The sequence below is a fragment of the Emys orbicularis genome, chromosome 1, assembly GCF_028017835.1.
Source record: "Emys orbicularis isolate rEmyOrb1 chromosome 1, rEmyOrb1.hap1, whole genome shotgun sequence".
Taxonomy (NCBI): domain Eukaryota; kingdom Metazoa; phylum Chordata; order Testudines; family Emydidae; genus Emys; species Emys orbicularis.
This window is the reverse complement of record NC_088683.1, coordinates 204926478-204939741: the sequence shown is the minus strand read 5'-3', so window position 1 is coordinate 204939741 and position 13264 is coordinate 204926478.

Below are 13264 nucleotides of genomic sequence, written 5' to 3'. Positions count from 1 at the left end.
TGGATCGGGACCCACCATTTCGGAAACACTGCATTAAGTCACTGCCTTTACTCCCAACATCCTCCCAGTCTATGAATCATTCCATACCATCATTTATATTGTTACCTTCAATTTATTTATTGACTTTGCTTTTATACTCCCCTGAATGTTCTCTTTGCAGAATTCACATAGGAAACAATATACCTCTACTGTAACTTGAAGAAAGAAACTGGCTGAGTGGCCCATTATTGTTGTGGGAGGGGACAGCCAGATTTCTCTAGAGTGCGACAGACTACATTTAAAGGCCATATCCTACCTTGTACTATGGCTGCCTTGCACCATCTGGCAGTGCAAAGCTGCCTAACCTACCCCTTAAAGAATTCACTCACCATTCCCCTTCTCTGCTGTGCAAAGCACTGCTCAACTGCAGCTGAGGATCTAGCCCTAAATCTGTTGAAACTGCACCAGACTAATAAGTATTATCTTTTAAAAGTATCTCAGTGATACTGTTATGCATCTCTTGATAAGAGCCAAAACCACCTTTTGTGGTGTGTGTGTAGATGGTTTACTAGTTTGTAATAACTGAAACCTCTCTTCAGGCTGGAATGATGGTATTTTAAAAATGGGATGAAGGCAAGTATTGAAATAATTGCTGATTTGTGTGTGTACATACATGTACACACACATGTTGTACACACGTGCAAGTCAGCAATGATTTCAATACTTTCCCTCATTCCATTTTTAAAATACCATCATTCCAACCTAAAGAGAGGTTTAAGTTATTACAAACTGGTAGAGTCAATCAATATTTTATGATACTTCATCACCTCCTGCCGTATTTGGATTATATGCCAAAGGAAAAAGTTATTTTGAGTGTCAAGTTATTTAGTTTTATTTTGGTCTAACAAGAAAGCTAAAAAAGAGGTGGGTGCTATCTCATCTGTCTCCATAGTCTGCCAATCAGATGAGGAGAGTTGTAAATATCCAGTCCCTCACATACCTTAAATGACATGCCTATTTGTACATTCCCTAGATTTAGCAGAAGGGAATAACAGTGGATAAAAACTAATCTATGGGATATAATTTTAGATTTAGAGTCTCAGAAATTATTTTTATCTGATTAAAAATGTGAGTATCAATTTCATTACTGGAATTTTTCTTTCTTTCCTCAGTCGAGGATATAATTTTTGAAAATGTTTAATTTTTTTATGTTGCTTAAGAGGCTCTTTTAATGCCAATTTAAAACTTTTTTGTACAAAACCTGTTGATTATATGGAGATCTGATTTAAAATGCTAGATTAATACTGATCCATCGAGGATCAGGTGCTTCCCCCTTTCCTGGGAAAATTTGGTAACGTCAGATATTTGTTCTACCAATTGGAGAAAAACGATTAAGCATGTAGATTAAGAACACAGGAACATATGAATTGCCATCTAAATCACATTAGTAGTCACTCTGTCTAGTCTAGTATTCTGCCGTCTCCGACAGTGACCACTACGAGATGCTTCAGTAGAAGTTACATGAAACCCTATAGTGGACAGTTATGGAATACCCTGCCGACAGGGAAAATTTTATTCCCGAATCTGCCATTTGTTAATGATTAAGTTATGCCCTGACACAAGAGGGTTTCTATCCTTTATTTAGGAGGTGTTTTTTATTCTATGCAATTTTGATGGTTCTCATAGTGTCCAGTTACCCCTTCTGGCTCCAGCAAGAGAGAGACTTGCTGATACTTAGCTGGGTGTTAGGTTCTTGACACCTACAATCTGTTAGCCACCCAAACAATCTCCTCAGGGCTATGCCAACCCTTACTTTGCCTTGCAGATTAACAATAGGTGCACTCCAGTCCTGAGCCCCTTTGAAGCGTTCCCCTGCGATATCCAGCCTCTGTCTACTCACAGAAATTGCAGGTTTGCTTTCCCCCAAAGGAAACAATGTACACACCAGCCTGTTTGATTCAACTGAGGACCAGCTCCCATATAACACAACAACACTGAGATATATTTATAGTGCAAACAATCGTTAAGTTCTTCTTCATCCTATAGGTGCTACACTGTAGGTGTGTCTGCATCCCTGCACCTCTCATCGGAGATCTTTGGTAGCAGTATCTGTTCGGACAACACATGCGCTCTCCCTCCCTTGTGTTCTGCCTCAAGGCTAATTAGCGCTGCGTGGGCAAACCACCCTCAGTTCCTTCTTAACTGCCCCCAGCCTGAGACAGAGCAAATAGCAATCCCCTTTCCCTTATCTTAGAGTTAGGTTTTGTTTTAGTTATTATTTCCATTAGATTTCTCTTAGTCTTATTGGGTTTCTGTTAGGTTTTTTCCCCGTTAAAAAACAAAACAAAACATAACTTTTTTTCTTCCCCACTTTCTTTTTCTCTCCTCTGGGGATCACCCCCAACAAGGGGCATGCCCGGCTCCCTGGGTTTAAAAGGTGCCTCTGACACTCCCGCTGTGTCCAATGCCTTGGAAAGGCTCACATTCTGCAGAAGTGCACCTTCTGCCAACAATTGTAGGCTAGATCCCCCCCAAAATAGGAGTTAAAGCTGAAACTCATCCTTATGGAGGATGCTCTTAAACCAGCGTCTGACCCTGGTCCAGAATCCATTCCACGACACAGACCATCCCCGGAGCCTTCTACTTTTAAGGACAGTGAGCCATGGAGGAAATCTTTGGACTCCCATTGCAAGGTCTCAAAGAAGAGGGCTGCAAGTCCTCAAACTCAGCCCCAGACCAGCCAGAGGAGATCCCTGGTGCGATCAGTCACCTCGGCACCAGTGGCACCGATGACTCCAAAGCACGGTATCCATAGGACACATGGGTCATATGGTGCAGACACCGCCTATAAGCCCTAAGGACTCTAAGGGTGCAGGCTCCGAAGCAGCAGCATCGCCTGACAAAGGCAAGAGCACAGACTGTACCGTCTCTGCGAAGGAGGTACCGGCATGTAAACCATTGCTACTGACCGTTTCCAAACAACCCTTATTGGATCGACCATCTTGGGCAAGATCTGTGCCGATTTCCTCAGTACCAGCGAGTCAGCACCAACAGGCCCTGATGGTACTGATCACTGCGGTACCGCAGGACTTCTGTTTTTCCAGAGATCTTATGATGGCTGAGACTCCAGAGTCCCTGCTACTCGGGTATGAAGGTCCCGGTACCGAGCACTTCTCGATTCCCAGAATCACCACAAGCAACGGGGTGTTTGCTTCCAGCCTCCTTATCAGTTCCACCACTTTCCAGCAAGGATTCAAATAGTGACCAGGATGATGTCCTCTCACTACCCACACATCATGGCCCATCTCTACACCAACCAGGGCCTTCCCAGTCACACCATCAGTCTAAGTCTCAGCCCTCTTGATATGACCAGCCATGGGTACCACCACCCATGCCTTTCCCCCCACCCCAGTGGCCATACTGGGATCCATGGGCAGCCTACAGGCACCATGCTTCACAGGCATCTGATGTCTCCTACTTTGAGCCAATAAGACAATCTCCTGCAGCCTCTATGTCCAGAGCCCCAGAACCTTGAAAGGAAAATTTTGAGGTGCAAGAGGCCAGATTAGAAGAGGAGGTTACACCACTAACCAGCATCTCCTCCTCTTCTCCAGACGAGGCAGTGATGTTTCCTCCATCGTCGATAGTAGATGATTTTAAGTTGTTTCAGGTACTCACAAAAATGGTGGCAGACAAACTACAAATTCCCCTGGAGGAGGTGAAAGATACCCACCACAAGTTGCTGGATATATTGCACACGTTCTCCTCCTCAAGAATCGCCCTCCCGGTTAATGAGGTGCTTCTGGATCCTGGTAAGGTCATTTGGCAAATTACAGCCTCTATCACACCAACACGCAAAAAGGCCGATAAAAAGTACTATGTGCTCCCCAAGAATGCGGAGTTCCTCTTTTCACACCTCCCACCTAATTCCATTGTGGTGGACGCTGTGAATTCCTGCAGCCAACAACATCATTCTAAGGCCACCCCTTATGATAAACTGGAAAAGACTTGATTTATTTGGTAGAAAGACAAAAACCTCAGCGACTTTGCAAATCAGAATTGCGAATTACCAGGCCTTAATGGCAAAGTATGACCACATGAACTACACCAAATTTCATGCATTTATTGACCACCTGCCAGAAACACAATGGGAACAGATTATCATACATGAGGGACAGTTAGTAGTGAAAACAGCTCTCCAGACAGCACTAGATACCACGGATACAGCGGCCGATTCGGTATCGATGGCAGTAGTGGTGCGTTGGGCATCGTGGTTAAACCTCTCAGGACTGCCAAAGGAGGTACAGATGACGGTCGAGGACCTCCCTTTCGAGGGCTCCAAACTGTTTGCAGACAAGATCGATGCATCACTTCATACCTTTAAGGACTCCAGAGCCACACTACATTTGCTGGGGATCTACATACTGGGACAGAAAAGAAAATTCAGTCCTCAGTCATCCCATAGATCCCAACCACCCCAGTACTCACCACTGCAACGGTACTATGAGCCACAGCGAAAGAGGCCTAAGACTCAAAAACGTAAACCATCAGCCCCTCAATCCTCAACATCCCAGCTCTTGACCTCGAAACACCAATTTTGGCACCTTGGTCAAGGGCCCGAGAGACCACTCCCCATAACATCAGCTGTAACCTACAGACCTTTGGATGCCACCTCACTCTTTTCTTCCAAAATTGGAAGAACGTGACTTCTGACAGATGGATCTTGGAGATTATCTCCAATGGGTATTTTCTCCACTTCACCTCTCTCTCTCCTCTCTACCCTCCCTTCCTGTCCCTCTTCAGGGACCCTTCTTACGAGAGACTGTTAACATAGGAAATAGATCACCTGCTACTCCTAGGAGCCATAGAACCCACTCCTGTGCACCTCAGAGGCAAAGGCTTCTATTCCAGATAGTTCCTGATCCCCAAGAATAAAGAAGGGTGGAGATCCATATTAGATCTAAGAGCACTGAACAAATTTGCGAAGGCACAAAAATTGAAGATGGTCACACTTTCAGCTATTATCCCATCTCTAGAGCAGGGACATTGGTTCTCGGCCCTCGACCTCTAGGATGTCTACTTCCATATATCAATCCAGCCATCCCACAAATGATTCCTCAAGACTCAGTCAGAACTATTACCAGTACAGAGTACCTTCCCTTCGGACTCTCATCCGCACCCAAAGTATTCTCCAAGTTCCTCTCTGTAGTCATGGCTCATCTACAGAGCCTAGGGATCATGATTTACCCTTACTTGGACAACTATCTCCTCAGAGTCCACTCCTTCAAAGAAGCTCTTTGGGACACCCAAAGATGTATTCATGCATTTGAGTTTGCTAATCAATTCCCCAAAATCGACCTGGACTCCACTACACCAGTTGGAGTTCATAGGAGCTGATCTTGACTCAATACAAGCGTAAACACTCCTCCCGCAACACAGATTTCACATCCTGACCACTCTCATAGAGACAGTTCAGGGCAGCCCACAAACACCAGCCAGACGTTGCCTCCAACTTCTCTGGCACATGGTGGCATGCACGTTTGTGATATCTCATGCCAGACTACACATGAGGTGCCTACAGGCATGGCTCAGGTCTGTCTACACACCAAAGATAGACTAGGCAAACCCCTGTCGATGCCCTTTAGGGTCAAACATTCCCTGGAATGGTGGAAAGACCCTATGAACGTCTGCATGGGGGTCCCTTTCACACAACTGCCCCCCCCCCAAAAAAAAACATGGACGTATCCCTAATAGGCTGGGGAACCCATCTGAATAACCAAAAAGTTCAGGGCAAATGGTCCCCAATGGAGTCGACTCTCCACATCAACCTCCTGGAACTAAGAACGGTCAGAAATGCTTGTGCTCACTTTATTCCACTGATCAGGGACACGCACACAAAAATCATAGTATGCATGTTTTACATAAATCATCAAGGGGGTGCATCCTTCCTGTGCACCGAAGCACTAAAGCTATAGAATTGTTGCGTTCACCACAATGTTCTCATATCACCTGCTTACCTGCTGAGAGTACAGAATATAACACCATACAGTCTCAGCCACAAGTTCTCACATGACTACGAATGGGAAATGAACCTGGCAGTACTCCACTACATATTGAATCACTGGGAAATCCCAATAATAGACCTGTTTGCTACTTACCTGAACAGGAAATGCCCACTCTATTGCTCCAGAGCTGGCCTCAGAAAACGCTTGTTAGGGGATGCTCTAGTTCTCCCATGGGAGAGGGGCCACATTTCCCCGAGTTTATTGTCTCCTCCAGAGACAGGACAATCCCCTGTGGTACATTCTCCTGTGTCTTGTCACCTGTTGACCTTACACTCTTTTGTTGATTTTGTACATAAATGGTGCTTCTATTATGTTGGCTTAAAATGCTTAATTTACATGTGAACCTAGGTACACAAGTGAATATACATCCTTTGGCAGCAACCTGTTTGTCAACTCTGCTTTGATTCAGACTTTTAGGGAACATATTTTCTAGCTATCCATACATACTTGCCCACATACAACAGTATTAATGACCAGTGTGACCCTGGCTTTTATTGAAGACCTTTCATGACATTCTTTATGGATAAGTACTATGAAAGCAATGTGCTAGATGTAGTGAGTTTGTCAGGTCTGACAGGAGTTGCTGTTACAGAATAGCGAACCCTTTGCCAGTGGCAGTAAGGAGTTGTTAGGGTCACAGTAATGTAACTATGGATGTTCTCATTAGCTATATAAATATCAAATTAGTTTTTTAATCCTGCTAAGCTCTAGGCCTCAGTTATATACTTTGACAATGAGTTCCACAAGTTAATTATGTTATGTAAAAACAATTCTAAATGTGCTGCATTTCAATTTATTTGTACTTGTTTTATAATAAAGGTTAAATAGCAGTGCACAACTTACATTCTGGAGAAGAAGGATGCATGAGAGGTTTGTGCACCGGCCTAAGATGTAGGTGCCCTAGGTTCAAGGCCCTGCTCTCTCATAAACTTCCTGTATGATTTTTCGGCAAGTTACTTAGCCTCTCTCTATCTCAGTTCCCCACCTGTAAAATGTGCCTAGACTTAAGGTGGCTGGCAGTCTAGGTACTTATCTAAGCCAAGAAATCCAACAGAAGTCACCTTACTCAACAGCAGCTTATGATGAATTTACCTTCTCTATGCTTTTTATTATACCTCTATCATGTTCCCTCTCATCTGGCAAGTCTGCAAATTTTGCTACTTCACTGTGTTTACCCTTTTCCCAGATAATTTATAAATATATTAACTAACACTGGTCCTGGTATGGAACCTCAGAGCACCCCATTGTTAAACTTTTGCCATGATGAAAATTCAGCATTAGTTTGTATTTCTACACTTCGCTTTCTGCCTGTTAGCCAGTTTCTAATCAATGACAGTACTTTACCTGTCACTCGCTATTTAGTATCCTTAACAGCCTTCGGGGTGGTGACTCTAGAAAAAGGGTTTTGAAAGTCCAAATAATTTATACTCTTTAGTTGACACACTCAAAGTATTCCATATTGTAGAAAGATTATTTTATTTTATGGATACTGTGATGATTTGTCCATCTCCTATCATGTTCATTTAGTTTTACAATTATATTTTAATTTTTATTTCTGCTCATTTGTTTAGCTTCTCTTCAATGTCCTTATCCTCCTCAACTGAGCCATGCTCCTGCTGAAGTCAACAGAAAAACTGTTATAGAGGTCAATGCTATGGGATCAAGTCTTTGCTCCTTTCACTCCCTGGTATCCTAGTGGTACCACATCTAGAGTGACCAGATGTCCCTATTTTATAGGGATAGTCCCGATATTTGGGGCTTTTTCTTCTATAGGTGCCTATTATCCCCCACCCCGTCCCGATTTTTCACACTTGCTGTCTGGTCACCCTAACCACACCATTCCTGTGTTTGATATGTGTAATTTATTTGGAGAAGTCCAGCCTCCCTCCACATCAGTCAGTGGATTTGGTGTGGCACACATTGCTTCATGTAAAATGCTACAGTATATGCTACTTGGGTGTGCACTCTCCCATCACTGCTGGAGGCACTGTTCTTACCCCACAAATGATGTCACTGAAAGCTGTTAGTAGGATCCAATATTTCCAACACGGACAGTGGCTTAATGCTGTTTAGCTGTGAGATTCTGAGGACAACTTATTTCTAGAATGATTTTGAAACATCTACACAACGCTTTTGAAGAGAAACAGTTGCTTATACTAGGCAATACAATTAAAATACACAGGATTTTGAAGTTCTTGAAAGGTTCACTCTATCATTTTACAGACTTGTTTGTCTAATCTATTATAAATGAAGAAATATTAAAATTTGTTTCCCACCTGCAGTCAGCAAAACATGCCCTAAGCACTAGAACTTCAAGAGCCCATTGTGCTCCTAAATAAGAGTCCCCTGAGACCATCCAAATTGGGTCACCCACAGATTTATTAAGCAGAGAAACATTCCAGAGAGACATTAGATTAGGAATACTTTCCAAAAAAAAAAAAAAAAAGAAGCTACCACACAAAAATTCCATAGGACCAAATTATGGAGACATTTTTCTGGACAGGGACCTGAAATAACTGGTTGGTTAACAAAGCAAACAGCTGAAGCACATGAAAGGTATCATATTGTGGAAGATTAGATAAACCTCTCCAAAGTCTCTGTTACAGACGAGCCAACATTTTTGAGACACGCTCAGGATAAAGGCATAATTTATCAGCCTAGCAAGTTACTTCCTATCCCTGCTTAACTTTTCTTTTTCTATGGCATTTAAGGTAAAGAAAATATTTAAAAGTAAGACCAGTACATTTTGTGACAAATACATTATGACCCCAAAACTGTCATCCAAAACGCTTGCTTCACCTGTTCACGAGGCGTACTCAGCTTACAATGCACTTGGCTGTCTGTAGCAAGCACCAAGTTTAAAGTTAGTACATTGTTCCTCTCATGAATTTTAAATATCTGCCCCATTGTTTACATTGTAATTTAATATATTAGTTACCATAACATTATGATCAAGGAGGCACTTGATATGAAAGCAGAGGGGAAAAAGTGTTTCGCTCTAAGAAAATTATTCTTATATAGATTTGGATAACCAAAAGATGGATTCTTCATAAACGCTCTAAATCAACATGTATGTAATTCACAAGAAGTCATAAATTACTTTTTCTGAATTAGAAAGAATTGGTTGAGTAATTAGTGTGCACCTTCTCTATATTAAATTAAAAATGTTGATGCAACAGACACACAAGTTGGGAAATGTACAGTTTAATTTCTTCCACACAACTCAAGCACATTACACATATACATTTTAAGGCAGAAAACACTGCTCTACAGCCAAAATGCTTCTGAAATAAATGTAGTCAAACTTTACTAATTCTGGGTCACTGAGAACGAAAAGGATGCTTAAAATTGTTGATTGGCTCTAGTTTTCAAGATATGCTATTGGGTCAGTATATACGACCCTTGACTTGGGAATGGCGGAGGATAAGTGAGTTATAAAGGGAAGGGATCTCAATTTAAACCAGAAATGACTAAAATACATCTTTGACTGGATCTATGAATAAATCTATGACTGGGTTTGTACAGTACTTGCTTTTTAGGCAAAACAATGAATGATTCAATCTGAAGCTGGTATTGCATCATACATGATATGAATTGCATCATGTTATTCCTATAAGGCATGGATGATGCAATCATAACGAAGCTTACATCACTCTGCTGAACAAATTGCCCTATATCAGCTCTAGAAATCATACAGTGTCGTGCTCTCTTATTTGTCAGTGTTTGATTTTGCAAAGGGACACATTTCTGTTTAGCCAAAGTGAGCAGAGATGCCTCGTACTTGTGTGAGCAGTGCAGATAACTTCTGCTATGTTTGTGGTGAAGTGACTTTTGCATCACAAAAGCGCAGTATAACCACTATGGTTAAGAAAGCCTATCACCTTTATTTTGGCTGCAAAATTGGAGATCAGGACAAGAGGTGGGCCCCACACATATGCTGCAACAATTGTGCAACAAATCTGCGCCAGTGGTTGAACAGGAAAAGGAAATCTATGCCTTTTGCAGTGCCAATGATTTGGAGAGACACAACAGATCACACCAGCAATTGTTACTTCTGCATGGTGCCTCCAGTTGGGAAAGGTGTGTCAAAGAAGAAAAAGTGGACTGTGCATTATCCAAACATTCCATCAGCTATACGCCCAGTACCCCACGGAGAAGGACTGCCGGTTCCTGATGCACCAGAATCATTCTCACTTGAGTCAGAAGAGGAAGAGGATGAAACTTCTGGTCCTGAACCATCAATGTCACAGGACCCACATTTTCTCCCATCCTCCTCCTCTGAACCACACCTCATAACACAAGGTGAACTGAATGACCTTGTCAGGGATTTGGAACTACCCAAGAGTAAGGCAGAGCTGTTGGGCTCCAGACTACAGCAGTGGAATCTCCTGGCAGGTGATGTTAGGGTTTCCATGTTCCGTGACCGTCAAAAGGATCTTGTCCCATTCTTCTTCATGGAAGGTGATCTTGTAGCCTGCAACATCATCGATGGTGTGATGGCAGCCCTCAACATCGTTCACGATCCAGATGAGTGGAGACTGTTCATTGATTCATCGAAGACGAGTCTTAAAGCCGTTTTACTGCATAATGGCAATGTTTTGCCATCAATTCCAGTTGGTCATGCAGTCCAGATGAAGGAAACCTATGACAACATGAAACAACTTTTGAGGTGCATAAACTATGACCAACATCAGTGGCAGCTTTGTGGCGATTTGAAGGTTGTTGCTCTCTTGCTTGGTCTGCAGACTGGATACACAAAGTACTGCTGTTTTCTCTGCGAATGGGATAGTCGTGCAAGAGATTCCCACTACATCAAGAAAGATTGGCCACTCCGACAGTCATTGGAGCCTGGGAGGAAAAGTGTTCAGCATCCACCACTTGTTGAATCAAGGAAGATTTTGTTACCACCCTTACACATCAAGCTGGGTCTGATGAAGAACTTTGTCAAGGCCATTGACAAAACACAAGCAGCTTTCAAGTACCTCCGTGGAAAATTTCCAAGGTTAAGTGAAGCTAAGATAAAGGAAGGTGTCTTTGTTGGTCCTCAGATTCGTGAATTTCTTCGAGACGATGCATTTGACCATGCACTGCGTGGCAAGGAAAAAACGGCATGGAAAGCCTTCCAGTTAGTGGCAATAAATTATCTCGGAAACAACAAGGCAGACAACTACAGGTTGTTGGTGGAAAACCTCCTCAAGGCATACAAAAGCCTTGGTTGCAACATGTCACTAAAGATACATTTTTTGCACTCTCATCTAGATTTTTTTCCACCGAACTGCGGAGCAGTGAGCGACGAGCACGGCGAGCGATTTCACCAGGACATTGCAACAATGGAGAAATGCTATAAGGGCAAATGGAGCCCATCAATGCTTGCAGACTATTGCTGGACAGTGACAAGAGATGCTCCATTTAATGAATACAAGAGACAAGCCAAGAAGCGCCGAGTAGACACTGAATAGGACTAAACTATGTACATAATAGTTTTTTGCCTTTAGTTTCATAATAAATTTTATTTATATAACCCTTTGGCTGATTTTTAAAGTGTCACATAAACAGGACAGGTGAAATATTATCATGTAAAGCAACCATAAACACATGAAAAGACCTAGGTTTACAATTTATGATTAAAACTCTACTACCTACACAATATACATAGACATAAAATGTAAAAACTTAAATATCTTAGAAACAGTAGCCAGTTGTTTTAATTGTCATATTTGAATTCAGCACATCAAAATACATAATAAATAGCACATTTTATCTCTGAAGCAGACGACTTCTCAAAAATTGTAGACCAGTGAAACCTATCACCATTTAAAATGCAATTGGACCAGGTTACAGTTGGTCTGTGAATCATCCTGAGATTTGTGCTTGTAATATTTCAACTAAATGTTGAACTAATGTTTTGCATTTTGCATGGGAGGAAGAATAACAGTTAAGGTTCAGAATTGAAGACCTGTGTTCTACTTCATTACAGGTACAGATTTCCTGTGAGATTTTGGTAAGGCATTTAAGGGCACATCCTGATCACACTGAAATCAAAGGGATTTTACACTTCGCCTTTGTCTACACTAGCAGTTTCATCAGCAAAACTTTTGTTGGTCAGGGTGTGGAGGAAAAAAAACAAACTGACCAACATGAGTTTCACCGACAAAAGCGCTGGTGTGGACAGCACTATGTCAGTGGGAGAGCAACTCCCACCGACATAGCTACCGCCGCTCGTTGGGGGTGGTTTAATTATGCCGGTGGGAGAGCGCTCTCCCACAGTCATAGAGCAACTGTACAGGAAACCTTACAGAGGCACACCTGCAGCAGTACAGCTGTGCCACTGTAAGGTCTGTAGTGTAGACGTAGCCTCTGGGTTTGATTCTGCAAGATGCTAACTAAGCACCTCCTGAGCTGGTGATTACCTTCTACTCCCAGGGAAGCGATGGAGGTTTCTCAGCACCACACAGATGGCACTCAAAACTTGCAGGATCAGGTATTTAATCTCTTTGCCTCAGTTTATTTGTAAGAAAACAGGGATAACATCCCATACTGTACTTCACAGAATATTGTGAAGTTAAATTCATTACAGTTGTAAATAGTTTTGAGATAGCACATTTTGCCTAACTGCAATGTACAGTATATTTTATACTTTTAAATAGAAAGCATTAAACTTTAAAGCTACATAAAAATGCATTTATGTTAAGGATTTGTGTCTCAAATTCCCCCCATCCACCAGACTCAAGAGCCCAGATTTATACTTCTGACACAGCCCTGAAAGGCGAGTTGATGCATGAGACAGTCAAGTGTGAAGGCAAAAGAGAAAATGGTCAAAATAGGTGACTAGAATTTAGCAGACATGGAAGGGGCCTGCTGTCTCCTGGGGTGACCAGACGTCCCGATTTTATCGGGACTGTCCCGATATTTGCTTCTTTGTCCCGGTCCCTGGACAAAAAAGAAATTTTGCCCTCTGCTCTGGCGCTCGCGCCCACCCCCGCCCCCTCCTTCCCCCAGTGGCTCCCTCCCCAAATCCCTGCCCTGGCCCCGCCTCTTCCCCAACCACACAGCATTCCTCCTCCCTCCCAGGCTTGCAGCATGGCGGGGCAAGCCTGGAGGGAGGGGGCAGCGGCGGTGTCTGGATCCTGGAACTGGTGAGTCAGCTCCCGCACCCGGGCAGGCAAAGGGGGGTGGGCAAGGGAGGGAGACGGGGGCTCAGCTGTGAGCCCCCCGCCGCG